The sequence below is a fragment of the Lathyrus oleraceus genome, chromosome 3, assembly GCF_024323335.1.
Source record: "Lathyrus oleraceus cultivar Zhongwan6 chromosome 3, CAAS_Psat_ZW6_1.0, whole genome shotgun sequence".
NCBI classification, from domain to species: domain Eukaryota; kingdom Viridiplantae; phylum Streptophyta; class Magnoliopsida; order Fabales; family Fabaceae; genus Lathyrus; species Lathyrus oleraceus.
Window position 1 is genome coordinate 178,811,350 of NC_066581.1, and position 5,717 is coordinate 178,817,066.

Sequence of the window (5,717 nt, forward strand, 5' to 3'; positions counted from 1 at the left end):
CTCAGTGTTGGTTTCATTTAACAGATTGCATTCGGCGGATTGGTGTCCTTGCGTTCCACATATCTCACAATTCGGCGAAACTGCGGCTACAGTATTCGGAGTTGTACACATATGTTCGACTCTAAGGGCCAACGCGTCCATTTTAGCCTGCATCATGTCTATAGAGCTTAGCTCATGTATTCCTCCTTGGGCTTCCTTCTTTTCCACTGTCGCTCGTTCTACTCCCCATGATTGATGGTTTTGGGCCATATCCTCGATAAGGGCACTAGCTTCAGGGTAAGGTTTATTCATCAGTGCGCCACCAGCGGCAGCGTCGATGGTCATCTTAGTGTTATAATGAAGTCCATTATAGAAGGTTTGGATGATTAGCCAATTCTCTAAGCCATGGTGTGGGCATGCTCTTAATAGTTCTTTATATCTCTCCCAGGCTTCGAACAACGACTCTCCTTGGAGTTGGGTAAATCTAGTTATAAGGTTTCGAAGAAGAGCGGTCTTACTTGGGGGAAAATATCTAGCAAGAAAAACTTTCCTAAGGTCATCCCAAGTTGTTATTGAATTGGGTGGAAGGGAATCTAACCATGATAGAGCTTTATCTCTGAGGGAAAAGGGAAATAATCTTAAGCGTATCGCCTCAGGAGAAGCTCCATTGGTTTTAAAGGTGTCTGCTAACTGAAGAAAGTTTTTTAAATGTTGGTTTGGGTTATCAGTAGCGAGACCTGAGAATTGTCTCTGTTGCACTAATTGCAGCAGGGATGGTTTAAGTTCAAAATTATTGGCTGGGATAACGGGGTTTACTATACTGGAACTAGGTTCCTCGTTTGATGGTTGGGCGAAGTCCTTAAGAGGTCTTCGGTTTTGTTCTTCGGCCATAGCTATCCTATTCCTATGGAAAAATAAACGTGCGCGAGCGTAACGTTCAGGTTCAGCTAGAGGGTCTACTAAACTTCCGGCACTGCGAGTCTTTCGCATTGACCGGTGGGTAACAACCTTAGTCTAAACGGTATAACTACAGGGTAATGAAATTTGACGAAATTGGTCCCCGGCAACGGCGCCAAAAACTTGATGCGTGTTTTTCGCAAGTGTACGAATCACGTCAAAGTAATATAAAAGATTATCGAATCCACAGAGACCAAGTGTCAATCTATCAAACCTGTTGTTATGGTGTGTATCTAAGGCAACTATTTTTAAGGGTTTTAATAAGGGTGCAATGGTAAATAAAATTATAATTTTAAATAATAAATAAAGACAGGCTCGAATGTAATTCACGCAATCAATGATAATCCAGTACTTGTTAGTGGAACTACTTATGGGCAATGTTTTCTCCTTTGAAAAGAACTAATTTAACAGGAACTGTCGCTTTCGCGTATTCAGAACCGAGTTGTACTCTCTAATCAACCCCTCCTATTGTCACGGATAAAAAGGTGCGTACTGCGTTAGAGTAGTAAACCTATTTTTAAGAAATATAGTATCTTAACTAAGTTGAAAAGTATTTTAACCTGGACTTCTTAGCAAAAAGAGGTTCTTACGAACCAGAGTTTAAACTTCCTAACGCGTCCGAAAATCGTTTTAAAATCTCTTTTCTTTTTAATCTAAAATCTCCTAATAAACTAGACAAAGCGCTTTTGGCTATTTTTGAAATAGTTAAAAACAATTACTTGAATTGAAAGATAAAATAGCCCTTAGGTGTTTCCACGAACAATTATACTGATTACTGGTTTAATTACGATCCTTACATTCTAACCTTTATAGAATTAGTTAGACATGATAAAGTAAATATTCTTTTTATAGTTTTTCATAAAAGTAATTTAAAGCGAGTGCGGATAATAAACAAAGTAAAGTGCGAGTGCAGGAAATAAACAACGTAAATGTGCGAGTGCAGGAAATAAACAACGTAAATGTGCGAGTGCAGGAAATAAACAACGTAAATGTGCGAGTGCAGGAAATAAACAACGTAAATGTGCGAGTGCAGGAAATAAATAAAAGTAAAATACGAACTTGAATTAAAATGGCGGCAGGATTAACTTCCTCCAGAGTGCTCCAAAAACTCGAACCACAGACAGATTACAGACTCGATCACTCGATTGCAGAGGCACCCCGATGTGGAATGGCAACTGCTTTATAACTGATATATGCCTAGAGAATTCTAATTCTGGATGAAGAAAAACGAAAATCTAAGGTCCTATTTATAGTAAAAACTGAAAGCATGAAATGACAGGGACGCCCCTCCACTAAAAAGTGGAGGTTACTGATTTTGGCCTTGTGGCGCCCGCCACAGGCCTATGGCGCCCGCCATGGTCCCTACAGGGGATGATGGAGTGGGGATCGTGGGTCTTGACGGTTGAGGAGTGGTCTTGAGACGTGGCCACGTCATGGCTAACCCCATGGCGCCCGCCACGGTGGGTGCCGTAAGTGCAAAACGCTGAATTTCTAGGTTTTCGCCCGTTTTCACTCCTTTTTCGCTCCTTTTCCCGATTCAAGCTCCGATTATTATAAAAACCTGAAAACATAAGAAAACAAAGAAATAACAAAGCAAAACAACAATAAAAGCTAAGAATGCATGCGAAATCGGAGTCAGAAATACGGTGAATTTTAGTGTGATCACTCCTCTTCCCCAACAAATTTGTCTTGGTGGTAGTTGTTAATTCCTTAGGATTGGCATTAATTTTGTAAAACAAATAATGTAATCATCTCTGTTGTTTTAATATGTTGGGTTGAAGAAGTTCACCATCTGGACCAACATGTCATGTACGATGTCACGACATCATGCCTGTGACATCGTACATGTGTAGAAAACTGAATTAATTAATTCAGTATATATTCTGGGATTAGTGAGGATATTTGGTGAATATCCTAACTCCCATGTAGAGGTCTTAAAGATTCAATCAGAATATATATAGGCTCAAAATAAGGAGATATATATGGAGAGATTTTAGGATTGAAGACCTTGTTTGTAGCAGAATTTTTCTGCTGTATTTGTAACAGCAAAGAATAAGTTTGCTGCGATTTCTGAAGGCCCAAATCCAGTTGGGTGATTAGGTTATAAATAGCTTATTGTAACCTAGTTTTTGTAAGCCTCTTAGAATGAATTTTTAGGGGTATGTGTGAGGTAAACCTCCCAATTTGTGGGAAGGTTACCATGTGTTTCTCAGTGTTCAAAGCTGAGAGTTTTTGTAACTCAAAGCCTGTAGGCAAGAGTGATTATGTGCTTGAACGAAGCTGTGAAGCAAGTTCAAGTTGTTTGAACAATACATTGTATTTGTAGTGATAGGAATAGAAACTGGAGGTTTCTATCTAGGAGTTCCTAGGTATAGATTGCATTGGGTAGGGATTAAGTAAAGAGTTGTAAACGGGGGAGTTTAACTCTGAATTAATACTGCTGATAGTGGATCTTCTTCCTGGCTTGGTAGCCCCCAGACGTAGGTGATGTTGCACTGAACTGGGTTAACAATTTCCTGTGTTTGTTTTCCTTCTGCATTTTATAATTCTTCTGCCATAACACAGCTGGTATTTCAGTCTATTTGTCAAGATGATAACAGACCTGGTACATGGCCTTCTGTTTGAATGTTAATCAGGATGTTTTGACATCCATCATTAACAGCATGTACTGAATAATTGGCTGGTTGATATCAATTAAGTATTTAGGTCTAGTCTTCAAGAGTATAATAGACCTGGCCAAAGGATCATTGAGAAACTGTCACACTGGATGTCTTGACAGTTCTTCCAGTAAGCTGATACTGAAGTAGAGACTGGTTGGTCTTTTACAGTACAACAAATTTAGCACAGTCTATTTTCAGGAACTTAACAGACTTAGCATATGGTCCTGGACTTGGATGTCAAACTGAATGTTGTGACATTCATTCCTGACAGCATATGCTAAATTGTTGGATGGTTAGTTTTTCTGTTTCAGGATTTTTCTCAGGCTATTCCTCAGGAATCCAACAGCTGATCTAAAATCCAGGAAACTAACAACTAAGCTACAATTAATGAACCTAGCAAATATACTATTTGTTAGCTCCTTAATAAATGGAGATTAGTTTAACTTGTTTCAACCTTTAATTTAGGAAATACAAGTACATGGGCAACAAACTGGAAAAATGTAACAGATGATGTCCAAATCAGGATTGAGACATCGTGCTGATAACTGTGTAGGAAAACAACAGAAGTGAGTGCTATGATGCACAAAACTAGGTGTTCCTCCATACTAGGGTGACATAGAAGGAGATGTTGTGACATCTGTAAAAGGGTGCATATTAGTACAGGATTTAATAATTGTCTTGCTGTATTTATTACAATGTTGGATCAGATGTCATGACTTGAAGTAGAACATCTGAAAACTGACTACGCCAGAATTTCGAATGGTATCAGAGCAAGCATCCTGTTCTGTTTCTGGATGAGATCCATGGGTGATACTTTCTGGTATCTTGCAAGGAGTTATGGTAGTACTAATGTTGGAACCTGTGGAAGGTTCTGTAATTTCCCTGAATGGTCCCTTGAAGGAGCTGGATGGACTGTTCATGACAGGAATGGTGTGCACCTGTCTCTAGAATCACACTCAAACTTGGTATAGTCTTGGAGGCTGATCTGGTGAAGGGTGTGTTCATAGGTTGAGTTGTATTATGATTTCCGCTGCATAATACCTGGCAAAACTCAAACTCTGATGTAGTTTCCCCTCATGTGGATGAATGGCTGCCGTATTCAAGATCTCATCATAATGTACTGAAGATGTCAAAGATACTTGAGTCTCCTCAAGTCCACTCATCATGACGTCCTCAATTCAGGATGGTAAGAATCACTTAATCACTGATTCTTTTACTCTCTTGAGTAGTGTATATGACGACCTTGAAGACTTTCAAGGAAGGTTTGTTCCAAGGAGGTGGAACTAATGTTCTATGTGATGTTAGAACATGTTGTTCAACAAGTATGCAGCTACTGGTTGAAGAGCAGATGTGTCTAGGTGTCAAACAAAGGGATACTCTTGTTTGGAACCTACTCCTGACCTGGAAGAGGAGACATCTGTGTGTTCTCAATTGACAAGGGTAGGGTCAACTGTGTGTGTGCTCAAGAAGGTCACTCATAGAAGTCTGATCTCTAGAAGTGGAGCTGGTTGAGATGTGACATTGTGCAATTTCCTGCTGGTTGTCTTACTACTGTAGATTGATCAGGGTGGGATAGTTGTTCCCTGAAGTACTATGCTGTGTTGGAAGACAAGTCCCCTGAATGTTAGAAGTCTATATTGGGGTAACCTGATTGCTATATCATTTAAGAGGATTGGAACCATGAATCTTGTTATTCAAACACCACGTTCAGAAGTGGCAGTTCTTTCAAGGAGTGAGAATATGAAGATTCAGAGGTTGGTTGAGGTAGTATGCTCTGGCAATGCATATCTACTATTGACTGGTGTTGTGTGTCTCACTAGTACTTATGGTCAGCTAGAGTCTGATTGGTGTGATTGGAGGAGTTAGTTGCCACTGGTAGGGATAGTGCATGTCATGTTGAGACATTTGTGTACAATGCATGGATATTGGTGTGGAGTTTCCATGATTGTTAATTTGAAGGGGAGTTTTGGTTAACCTCCTCAAGTTTGGTCAGCCTAGGGTCTGGTTGGCTGTTGACCTGTGTCACATGGGGTCTGGTTGTTGTGTGACACATTTGCAAGGAAGGATTCATCTCTCTCATTCCTAAGGGTGAATCTAATCTGGAAAGAGTCTCAAGACTAT

General features: G+C 39.9%; 1 non-coding gene across 1 annotated transcript; it reads left to right on the plus strand.

Moving 5' to 3' along the window:
• Positions 1-379: 379 nt before the first annotated feature.
• LOC127134196 (small nucleolar RNA R71) lies at positions 380-486 on the plus strand. Its single transcript, XR_007807951.1, has one exon. It is a non-coding gene; the product is annotated as a small nucleolar RNA R71 (small nucleolar RNA).
• The last annotated feature ends 5,231 nt before the right edge of the window (positions 487-5,717 follow it).